The sequence below is a fragment of the Melospiza melodia genome, chromosome 3 (assembly GCF_035770615.1).
Source record: "Melospiza melodia melodia isolate bMelMel2 chromosome 3, bMelMel2.pri, whole genome shotgun sequence".
NCBI lineage: Eukaryota > Metazoa > Chordata > Aves > Passeriformes > Passerellidae > Melospiza > Melospiza melodia.
In genome coordinates this window covers 89,421,031-89,432,877 of record NC_086196.1, presented here as the reverse complement: position 1 = coordinate 89,432,877, position 11,847 = coordinate 89,421,031, and positions in this window count along the sequence as shown.

Below are 11,847 nucleotides of genomic sequence, written 5' to 3'. Positions count from 1 at the left end.
GCACCAGTGCCAAGTTGGGCTGGTTTGATAGTACCAAGTGGCTCCTGCAATCTGCCATCAAAAACTTGGCAGGCGAGTTTTGTTTTCCAGGGAAAAGCGCCGTTGTTTGTGTTTGGGGGCCTGTGGCTGGGAGTGGCCGGCTGGCTCCTTAGAATCCACGATACGCAGGATGGTTCCCAGACCAGAGGTGGCACCAGTGCCAAGTTGGGCTGGTTTGATTGTAACAAGTGCGTCCGGGAATCTGCCATCCAGAAGCGGGGCAGCTTACTTTTGTTTGCCAGGGAAACGGGCCGAGGTTTGTGTCTGGGGGCCTATGGCTGGGAGTGGCCGGCTGGCTCATGAACAGCTACGATAGGCAGGATGTTTACCAGACCCATGGTGGCACCAGTGCCAAGTTGGGCTGGTTTGATAGTACCAAGTGGCTCCTGCAATCTGCCATCAAAAAGTCGGCAAGCGAGTGTTGATTTCCAGGGAAAAGCGTCGTTGTTTGTGTTTGGGGGCCTGTGGCTGGGAGTGGCCGGCTGGCTCCTTAGAATCCACGATACGCAGCATGGTTCCCAGACCCAAGGTGGCACCAGTGCCAAGTCGGGCTGGCTTGATAATACCAAGTGGTTCCTGCAATCGGCCATCAAAATGTTCGCAGGCGAGTTTTGTTTTCCAGGGAAAAGCGCCGTTGTTTGTGCCTGGGGCCCTATGGCCTGGAGTGGACGGATGGCTAATTAGAATCCACGATACACAGGATGGTTCCCAGACCCATGGTGGCACCAGTGCCAAGTTGGGCTGGTTTGATAGTACCAAGTGGTTCCTGCAATCTGCCATCCAGAAGCGGGGCAGCTTACTTTTGTTTGCCAGGGAAACGGTCCGAGGTTTGTGTCTGGGGGCCTATGGCTGGGAGTGACCGGCTGGCTCCTGAAAAGCTACGATAGGCAGGATGGTGACCAGACCCATGGTGGCACCAGTGCCAAGTTGGGCTGGCTTGATAATACCAAGTGGTTCCTGCAATCGGCCATCAAAATGTTGGCAGGCGAGTTTTGTTTTCCAGGGAAAAGCGCCGTTGTTTGTGCCTGGGGCCCTATGGCCTGGAGTGGACGGATGGCTAATTAGAACCCACGAGACGCAGGATGGTTCCCAGACCTGAGGTGGCACCAGTGCCAAGTTGGGCTGGTTTGACGGTGCAAAGTGGCTCCTGCAATCTGCCATGCAGAAGCGGGGCAGCTTACTTTTGTTTGCCAGGGAAACGGGCCGAAATATTTGTCTGGGGGCCTCTGGCTGGGGGTGGCTGGCTGGCTCCTGAAAAGCTACGATAGGCAGGATGGTGACCAGACCCATGGTGGCACCAGTGCCAAGTTGGGCTGGTTTGATAGTACCAAGTGGCTCCTGCAATCTGCCATCAAAAACTTGGCAGGCGAGTTTTGTTTTCCAGGGAAAAGCGCCGTTGTTTGTGTTTGGGGGCCTGTGGCAGGGAGTGGCCGGCTGGCTCCTTAGAATCCACGATACGCAGCATGGTTCCCAGACCCAAGGTGGCACCAGTGCCAAGTCGGGCTGGCTTGATAATACCAAGTGGTTCCTGCAATCGGCCATCAAAAAGTTGGCAGGCGAGTTTTGTTTTCCAGGGAAAAGCGCCGTTGTTTGTGCCTGGGGCCCTATGGCCTGGAGTGGACGGATGGCTAATTAGAATCCACGATACAAAGGATGGTTCCCAGACCCATGATGGCACCAGTGCCATGTTGGGCTGGTTTGATAGTACCAAGTGGTTCCTGCAATCTGCCATCCAGAAGCGGGGCAGCTTACTTTTGTTTGCCAGGGAAACGGGCCGAGGTTTTTGTCTGGGGGCCTATGGCTGGGAGTGACCGGCTGGCTCGTGAAAAGCTACGATAGGCAGGATGGTGACCAGACCCATGACGGCACCAGTGCCAAGTTGGGCTGGTTTGATAGTACCAAGTGGCTCCTGCAATCTGCCATCACAAACTTGGCGGGCGAGATTTGTTTTCCAGGGAAAACCGCCGTTGTTTGTGTTTGGGGCCTGTGGCTGGGAGTGGCCGGCTGGCTCCTTAGAATCCACGATACTCAGCATGGTTCCCAGATCAGAGGTGGAACCTGTGCCAAGTTGGGCTGGTTTGATAGTACCAAGTGCGTCCGGGAATCTGCCATCCAGAAGCGGGGCAGCTTACTTTTGTTTGCCAGGGAAACGGGCCGTGGGTTTTGTTTGGGGGCCTATGGCTGAGAGTGACCGGCTGGCTCCTGAAAAGTTACGATAGGCAGGATGGTGACCAGACCCATGGTGGCACCAGTGCCAAGTTGGGCTGGTTTGATAGTACCAAGTTGCTCCTGCAATCTGCCATCAAAAAGTTGGCAGGCGAGTTTTGTTTTCCAGGGAAAAGCGCCGTTGTTTGTGTTTGGGGGCCTGTGGCTGGGAGTGGCCGGCTGGCTCCTTAGAATCCACGATACGCAGGATGGTTCCCAGACTTGACGTGGCACCAGTGCCAAGTCGGGCTGGTTTGATAGTACCAAGTGCGTCCTGCAATCTGCCATCCAGAAGCGGGGCAGCTTACTTTTGTTTGCCAGGGAAACGGGCAGAGCTTTGTGTCTGGGGGCATATGGCTGAGAGTGGCCGTCTGGCCCCTGAAAATCCACGATAGGCAGGATGGTTCCCAGACCAGAGGTGGCACCAGTGCCAAGTCGGGCTGGTTTGATAGTACCAAGTGGCTCCTGCAATCTGCCATCAAAAAGTTGTCAGGCGAGTTTTGTTTTCCAGGGAAAAGCGCCGTCGTTTGTGTTTGGGTGCCTGTGGCTGGGAGTGGCCGGCTGGCTAATTAGAATCCACGATACGCAGGATGGTTCCCAGACCAGTGGTGGCACCAGTGCCAAGTCGGGCTGGTTTGATAGTACCAAGTGGCTCCTGCAATCAGCCATCCAGAAGCGGGGCAGCTTACTTTTGTTTGCCAGGGAAACGGGCCGAGCTTTGTGTCTGGGGGCCTATGGCTGGGAGTGACCGGCTGGCTCCTGAAAAGCTACGATAGGCAGGATGGTGACCAGACCCATGGTGGCACCAGTGCCAAGTTGGGCTGGTTTGATAGTACCAAGTGGCTCCTGCAATCTGCCATCAAAAAGTTGTCAGGCGAGTTTTGTTTTCCAGGGAAAAGCGCCGTTGTTTGTGTTTGGGGGCCTGTGGCTGGGAGTGGCCGGCTGGCTAATTAGAACCCACGATACGCAGGATGGTTCCCAGACCAGAGGTGGCAACAGTGACAAGTCGGGCCAGTTTGATGGTGCAAAGTGGCTCCTGCAATCTGCCATCCAGAAGCAGGGCTGCTTACTTTTGTTTGCCAGGGAAAGGAGCCGAGGTTTTTGTCTGGGGGCCTATGGCTGGGAGTGACCAGCTGGCTCCTGAAAAGGTACGATAGGCAGGATGGTTACCAGACCCATGGTGGCACCAGTGCCAAGTTGGGCTGATTTGATAGTACCAAGTGGCTCCTGCAATCTGCCATCAAAATGTTGGTAGGCGAGTTTTGTTTTCCAGGGAAAAGCGCCGTTGTTTGTGTTTGGGGGCCTGTGGGTGGGAGTGGCCGGATGGCTAATTAGAATCCACGATACGCAGGATGGTTCCCAGACCTAAAGTGGCACCAGTGAAGAGTCGGGCCAGTTTGATGGTGCAAAGTTGCTACTGAAATCTGCCATCCAGAAACGGGGCAGCTTACTTTTGTTTGCCAGGGAAACGGGCCAAGGTTTGTGTCTGGGGGCCTATGGCTGTGAGTGACCCGCTAGGTCCTTAAAAGCTACGAGAGGCATGATGGTGACCAGACCCATGGTGGCACCAGTGCCAAGTTGGGCTGGTTTGATAGTACCAAGTGGCTCCTGCAATCTGCCATCAAAAAGTCGGCAAGCGAGTGTTGATTTCCAGGGAAAAGCGCCGTTGTTTGTGTTTGGGGGCCTGTGGCAGGGAGTGGCCGGCTGGCTCCTTAGAATCCACGATACGCAGCATGGTTCCCAGACCCAAGGTGGCACCAGTGCCAAGTCGGGCTGGCTTGATAATACCAAGTGGTTCCTGCAATCGGCCATCAACAAGTTGGCAGGCGAGTTTTGTTTTCCAGGGAAAAGCGCCGTTGTTTTTGTTTGGGGGCCTATGGGTGGGAGTGGCCGGCTGGCTCCTTAGAATCCACGAGACGCAGGATGGTTCCCAGACCTGAGGTGGCACCAGTGCCAAGTTGGGCTGGTTTGATAGTACCAAGTGCGTCCTGCAATCTGCCATCCAGAAGCGGGGTAGCTTACTTTTGTTTGCCAGGGAAACGGGCCGAGGTTTGTGTCTGGGGGCCTATGGCTGGGAGTGACCGGCTGGCTCCTGAAAAGCTACGATAGGCAGGATGGTGACCAGACCCATGGTGGCACCAGTGCCAAGTTGGGCTGGTTTGATAGTACCAAGTGGCTCCTGCAATCTGCCATCACAAACTTGGCGGGCGAGTTTTGTTTTCCAGGGTAAAGCGCCGTTGTTTGTGTTTGGGGGCCTGTGGCTGGGAGTGGCCGGCTGGCTCCTTAGAATCCACGATACTCAGCATGGTTCCCAGATCAGATGTGGAACCTGTGCCAAGTTGGGCTGGTTTGATAGTACCAAGTGCGTCCGGGAATCTGCCATCCAGAAGCGGGGCAGCTTACTTTTGTTTGCCAGGGAAACGGGCCGTGGGTTTTGTTTGGGGGCCTATGGCTGAGAGTGACCGGCTGGCTCCTGAAAAGTTACGATAGGCAGGATGGTGACCAGACCCATGGTGGCACCAGTGCCAAGTTGGGCTGGTTTGATAGTACCAAGTTGCTCCTGCAATCTGCCATCAAAAAGTTGGCAGGCGAGTTTTGTTTTCCAGGGAAAAGCGCCGTTGTTTGTGTTTGGGGGCCTGTGGCTGGGAGTGGCCGGCTGGCTCCTTAGAATCCACGATACGCAGGATGGTTCCCAGACTTGACGTGGCACCAGTGCCAAGTCGGGCTGGTTTGATAGTACCAAGTGCGTCCTGCAATCTGCCATCCAGAAGCGGGGCAGCTTACTTTTGTTTGCCAGGGAAACGGGCAGAGCTTTGTGTCTGGGGGCATATGGCTGAGAGTGGCCGTCTGGCCCCTGAAAATCCACGATAGGCAGGATGGTTCCCAGAGTAGAGGTGGCACCAGTGCCAAGTTGGGCTGGTTTGATAGTACCAAGTGGCTCCTGCAATCTGCCATCAAAAAGTTGTCAGGCGAGTTTTGTTTTCCAGGGAAAAGCGCCGTCGTTTGTGTTTGGGTGCCTGTGGCTGGGAGTGGCCGGCTGGCTAATTAGAATCCACGATACGCAGGATGGTTCCCAGACCAGTGGTGGCACCAGTGCCAAGTCGGGCTGGTTTGATAGTACCAAGTGGCTCCTGCAATCAGCCATCCAGAAGCGGGGCAGCTTACTTTTGTTTGCCAGGGAAACGGGCCGAGCTTTGTGTCTGGGGGCCTATGGCTGGGAGTGACCGGCTGGCTCCTGAAAAGCTACGATAGGCAGGATGGTGACCAGACCCATGGTGGCACCAGTGCCAAGTTGGGCTGGTTTGATAGTACCAAGTGGCTCCTGCAATCTGCCATCAAAAAGTTGTCAGGCGAGTTTTGTTTTCCAGGGAAAAGCGCCGTTGTTTGTGTTTGGGGGCCTGTGGGTGGGAGTGGCCGGATGGCTAATTAGAATCCACGATACGCAGGATGGTTCCCAGACCTAAAGTGGCACCAGTGACAAGTCGGGCCAGTTTGATGGTGCAAAGTTGCTACTGAAATCTGCCATCCAGAAACGGGGCAGCTTACTTTTGTTTGCCAGGGAAACGGGCCAAGGTTTGTGTCTGGGGGCCTATGGCTGTGAGTGACCCGCTAGGTCCTTAAAAGCTACGAGAGGCATGATGGTGACCAGACCCATGGTGGCACCAGTGCCAAGTTGGGCTGGTTTGATAGTACCAAGTGGCTCCTGCAATCTGCCATCAAAAAGTCGGCAAGCGAGTGTTGATTTCCAGGGAAAAGCGCCGTTGTTTGTGTTTGGGGGCCTGTGGCAGGGAGTGGCCGGCTGGCTCCTTAGAATCCACGATACGCAGCATGGTTCCCAGACCCAAGGTGGCACCAGTGCCAAGTCGGGCTGGCTTGATAATACCAAGTGGTTCCTGCAATCGGCCATCAAAAAGTTGGCAGGCGAGTTTTGTTTTCCAGGGAAAAGCGCCGTTGTTTTTGTTTGGGGGCCTATGGGTGGGAGTGGCCGGCTGGCTCCTTAGAATCCACGAGACGCAGGATGGTTCCCAGACCTGAGGTGGCACCAGTGCCAAGTTGGGCTGGTTTGATAGTACCAAGTGCGTCCTGCAATCTGCCATCCAGAAGCGGGGTAGCTTACTTTTGTTTGCCAGGGAAACGGGCCGAGGTTTGTGTCTGGGGGCCTATGGCTGGGAGTGACCGGCTGGCTCCTGAAAAGCTACGATAGGCAGGATGGTGACCAGACCCATGGTGGCACCAGTGCCAAGTTGGGCTGGTTTGATAGTACCAAGTGGCTCCTGCAATCTGCCATCAAAAAGTTGGCAGGTGAGTTTTGTTTTCCAGGGAAAAGCGCCGTTGTTTGTGTTTGGGGGCCTGTGGTTGGGAGTGGCCAGCTGGCTCCTTAGAATCCACGATACGCAGGATGGTTCCCAGACCAGAGGTCGCAGCAGTGCCAAGTCGGGCTGGTTTGATGGTGCAAAGTGGCTCCTGCAATCTGCCATCCAGAAGCGGGGTAGCTTACTTTTGTTTGCCAGGGAAACGGGCCGAGGTTTGTGACTGGGGGCCTATGGCTGGGAGTGACCGGCTGGCGCCTGAAAAGCTACGATAGGCAGGATGGTGACCAGACCCATGGTGGCACCAGTGCCAAGTTGGGCTGGTTTGATAGTACCAAGTGGCTCCTGCAATCTGCCATCAAAAAGTTGGCAGGCCAGTTTTGTTTTCCAGGGAAAAGCGCCGTTGTTTCTGTTTGGGGGCCTGTGGCTGGGAGTGGCCGGCTGCCTCCTTTGAACCCAGGATACGCAGGATGGTTCCCAGAGCCAAGGTGGCACCAGTGCCAAGTTGGGCTGGTTTGATAGTACCAAGTGGATCCTGCAAACTGCCATCCAGAAGCGGGACAGCTTAATTTTGTTTCCCAGGGAAACGGGCCGAGGTATTTGCCTGGGGGCCTATGGCTGGGCGTGACTGGCTGGCTACTGAAAAGCTACGATAGGCAGGATGGTTACCAGGCTCATGGTGGCCCCACTGCCAAGTCGGGCTGGTTTGATAATACTAAATAACTCCTGAAATCTGCCATCCAGACGCGGGGCAGCGGATTTCTGTTTGCTGGAGAAAAGTTCCGTGGTTTTTTTTTGGGGGTATATGGCTGGACGTGGCCGGCTGGCTCCTTAAAAATCTCGATACGCAGGATTGTTCCCTGACCCAAGGTGGCATGAGTGCCAAGTCGGGCTGTTTTCGTAGTACCAAGTGCGTCCTGCAATTTGCCATCCAGAAGAGGGGCAGTTGAGTTTTGTTTGCCAGAGAAAAGGACCGTGGTATATGTTTGGGGGCATATGGCTGAGAGTGGCCGGCTGGCCCCTGAAAATCCACGATAGGCAGGATGGTTCCCAGAACCAAGGTGGCACCAGTGCCATGTTGGCCTGGTTTGATAGTACCATGTGGCTCCTGCAATCTGCCATCCAGAAGCGGGGCTGCTTACTTTTGCTTGCCAGGGAAACGGGCCGAGATATTTGTCTGGGGGCCTATGGCTGGGAGTGACCGGCTGGCTCCTGAAAAGCTACGATAGGCAGGATGGTGACCAGACCCATGGTGGCACCAGTGCCAAGTTGGGCTGGTTTGATAGTACCAAGTGGCTCCTGCAATCTGCCATCAAAAACTTGGCAGGCCAGTTTTGTTTTCCAGGGAAAAGCGCCGTTGTTTCTGTTTGGGGGCCTGTGGCTGGGAGTGGCCGGCTGCCTCCTTTGAACCCAGGATACGCAGGATGGTTCCCAGAGCCAAGGTTACGCCAGTGCCAAGTTCGGCTGGTTTGATAGTACCAAGTGGATCCTGCAAACTGCCATCCAGAAGCGGGACAGCTTAATTTTGTTTCCCAGGGAAACGGGCCGAGGTATTTGTCTGGGGGCCTATGGCTGGGCGTGACTGGCTGGCTACTGAAAAGCTACGATAGGCAGGATGGTTACCAGGCTCATGGTGGCCCCACTGCCAAGTCGGGCTGGTTTGATAATACTAAATAACTCCTGAAATCTGCCATCCAGACGCGGGGCAGCGGATTTCTCTTTGCTGGAGAAAAGTTCCGTGGTTTTTTTTTGGGGGTATATGGCTGGACGTGGCCGGCTGGCTCCTTAAAAATCTCGATACGCAGGATTGTTCCCTGACCCAAGGTGGCATGAGTGCCAAGTCGGGCTGTTTTCGTAGTACCAAGTGCGTCCTGCAATTTGCCATCCAGAAGAGGGGCAGTTGAGTTTTGTTTGCCAGAGAAAAGGACCGTGGTATATGTTTGGGGGCATATGGCTGAGAGTGGCCGGCTGGCCCCTGAAAATCCACGATAGGCAGGATGGTTCCCAGAACCAAGGTGGCACCAGTGCCATGTTGGCCTGGTTTGATAGTACCATGTGGCTCCTGCAATCTGCCATCCAGAAGCGGGGCTGCTTACTTTTGCTTGCCAGGGAAACGGGCCGAGATATTTGTCTGGGGGCCTATGGCTGGGAGTGACCGGCTGGCTCCTGAAAAGCTACGATAGGCAGGATGGTGACCAGACCCATGGTGGCACCAGTGCCAAGTTGGGCTGGTTTGATAGTACCAAGTGGCTCCTGCAATCTGCCATCAAAAAGTTGTCAGGCGAGTTTTGTTTTCCAGGGAAAAGCGCCGTTGTTCTTGTTTAGAGGCCTGTGGCTGGGAGTGGCCGGCTGCCTCCTTTGAACCCAGGATACGCAGGATGGTTCCCAGAGCCAAGGTGGCACCAGTGCCAAGTTGGGCTGGTTTGATAGTACCAAGTGGCTCCTGCAATCTGCCATCCAGAAGCGGGACAGCTTACTTTTGTTTCCCAGGGAAACGGGCCGAGGTATTTGTCTGGGGGCCTATGGCTGGGAGTGACCGGCTGGCTACTGAAAAGCTACGATAGGCAGGATGGTTACCAGACTCATGGTGGCACCAGTGCCAAGTCGGGCTGGTTTGATAATACTAAATAGCTCCTGAAATCTGCCATTCAGACGCGGGGCAGCGGATTTTTGTTTGCTGGAGAAAAGTTCCGTGGTTTTTTTTTGGGGGTATATGGCTGGACGTGGCCGGCTGGCTCCATAAAAAGATCGATACGCAGGATTGTTCCCTGACCCAAGGTGGCATCAGTGCCAAGTCGGGCTGTTTTCGTAGTACCAAGTGCGTCCTGCAATTTGCCATCCAGAAGAGGGGCAGTTGAGTTTTGTTTGTCAGAGAAAAGGGCCGTGGTATGTGTTTGGATCCATATGGCTGAGATTGGCCGGCTGGCCCCTGAAAATCCACGATAGGCAGGATGGTTCCCAGAGCCAAGGTGGCACCAGTGCCATGTTTGCCTGGTCTGATAGTACCATGTGCCTCCTGCAATCTGCCATCAAAATGTTGGCAGGCGAGTTTTGCTTTCCAGGGAAAAGCGCCGTATTTTGTGTTTGGGCGCCTGTGGCTCAGAGTGGCCGGGTGGCTGCTTAGAATCCACGATACGCAGGATGGTTCCCAGACCCAAGGTGGCACCAGTGCCAAGTCGGGCTGGTTTGACACTAACAAGTGGCTCCTGCAATCTGCCATCCAGAATCGGGGCAGCTTAATTTTGTTTGCCAGGGAAACGGTCCGAGGTTTGTGTCTGGGGGCCTATGGCTGGGAGTGACCGGCTGGCTCCTGAAATGCTACAATAGGCAGGATGGTTCCCAGACCCATAGTGGCACCAGTACCAAGTTGGGATGATTTGATAGTACCAAGTGGCTCCTGCAATCTGCCATCAAAAAGCTGGCAGGCGAGTTTTGTTTTCCAGGGAAAAGCGCCGTTGTTTGTGTTTGGGGGCCTGTGGCTGGGTGTGGCCGGCTGGCTCCTTAGAATCCACGATATGCAGGATTGTTCCCAGACCCAAGGTGGCACCAGTGCCAAGTCGGGCTGGTTTGATGGTGCAAAGTGGCTCCTGCAATCTGCCATCCAGACGCGGGGCAGCGGATTTTTGTTTCCATGAGAAAGGGTCCGTGGTTTGTTTTTGGGGGTATATGGCTCAGCGTGGCCGGCTGGCTCCTTAAAAAGCTCGATATGCAGGATGGTTCCCTGACACAAGGTGGCACCAGTGCCACGTCGGGCGGTTTTCGTAGTACAAAGTGCGTCCTAAAATTTGCCATCCAGAAGAGGGGCAGTTGAGTTTTGTTTGCCTGTGAAACGGGCCGTTGTTTTTGATTGGGGTCTGTGGCCGAGAGTGTTCGGCTGGCTCCTGACAACCCACAATACGCAGGATGGTTCCGAGACCCAAGGTGGCACCAGTGCCAAGTCGGGCTGGTTTGATAGTACCAAGTGGCTCCTGCAATCTGCCATCCAGAAGCGGTGCAGTTGAGTTTTGTTTGCCAGAGAAAAGGGCCGTGGGTTGTGTTTGGGGGCATATGGCTTGGAGTGGCCGGCTGTCTCATTAAAAAGATCGATACGCAGGATGGTTCCGAGACCCAAGGTGGCACCAGTGCCAAGTCGGGCTGTTTTTATAGTACCAAGTGCGTCCTGCAATTTGCCATCCAGAAGAGGGGCAGTGGAGTTTTGTTTGCCAGAGAATAGCGCCGTTGTTTGTGTTTGGGGGCTTGTGGCTGGGAGTGGCCGACTGGCGCCTTAGAATCTGTGTTACGCAGCATGGTTCCCAGACCAGAGGTGGCACCAGTTCCAAGTCGGGCTGGTTTGATAGTACCAAGGGGCTCCTGCAATCTGCCATCCAGAAGCGGGGCAGCTTACTTTTGTTTGCCAGGGAAACGGGCCGAGGTTTGTGACTGGGGACCTATGGCTGGGAGTGACCGGCTGGCTCCTGAAAAGCTACGATAGGCAGGATGGTGACCAGACCCATGGTGGCACCAGTGCCAAGTTGGGCTGGTTTGATAGTACCAAGTGGCTCCTGCAATCTGCCATCAAAAAGTTGGCAGGCGAGTTTTGTTTTCCAGGGAAAAGCGCCGTTGTTTGTGTTTGAGGGCCTGTGGCTGGGAGTGGCCGGCTGGCTCCTTAGAATCCACGATACGCAGGATGGTTCCCAGACCAGAGGTGGCACCTTTGCCAAGTTGGGCTGGTTTGATAGTACCAAGTGCGTCCTGCAATCTGCCATCCAGAAGCGGGGCAGCTTACTTTTGTTTGCCAGGGAAACGGGCCGAGCTTTGTGTCTGGGGGCCTATGGCTGGGAGTGACCTGCTAGGTCCTGAAAAGCTGCGATAGGCAGGATGGTGACCAGACCCATGGTGGCACCAGTGCCAAGTTGGGCTGGTTTGATAGTACCAAGTGGCTCCTGCAATCTGCCATCCAGAAGCGGGGTAGCTTACTTTTGTTTGCCAGGGAAACGGGCAGAGCTTTGTGTCTGGGGGCATATGGCTGAGAGTGGCCGTCTGGCCCCTGAAAATCCACGATAGGCAGGATGGTGACCAGACCCATGGTGGCACCAGTGCCAAGTTGGGCTGGTTTGATAGTACCAAGTGGCTCCTGCAATCTGCCATCAAAAACTTGGCAGGCCAGTTTTGTTTTCCAAGGAAAAGCACCGTTGTTTGTGTTTGGGGGACTGTGGCTGGGAGTGGCCGGCTGGCTCCTTAGAACACACGATACGCAGGATGGTTCCCAGACCCAAGGTGGCACCAGTGCCACGTCGGGCTGGTTTGATGGTGA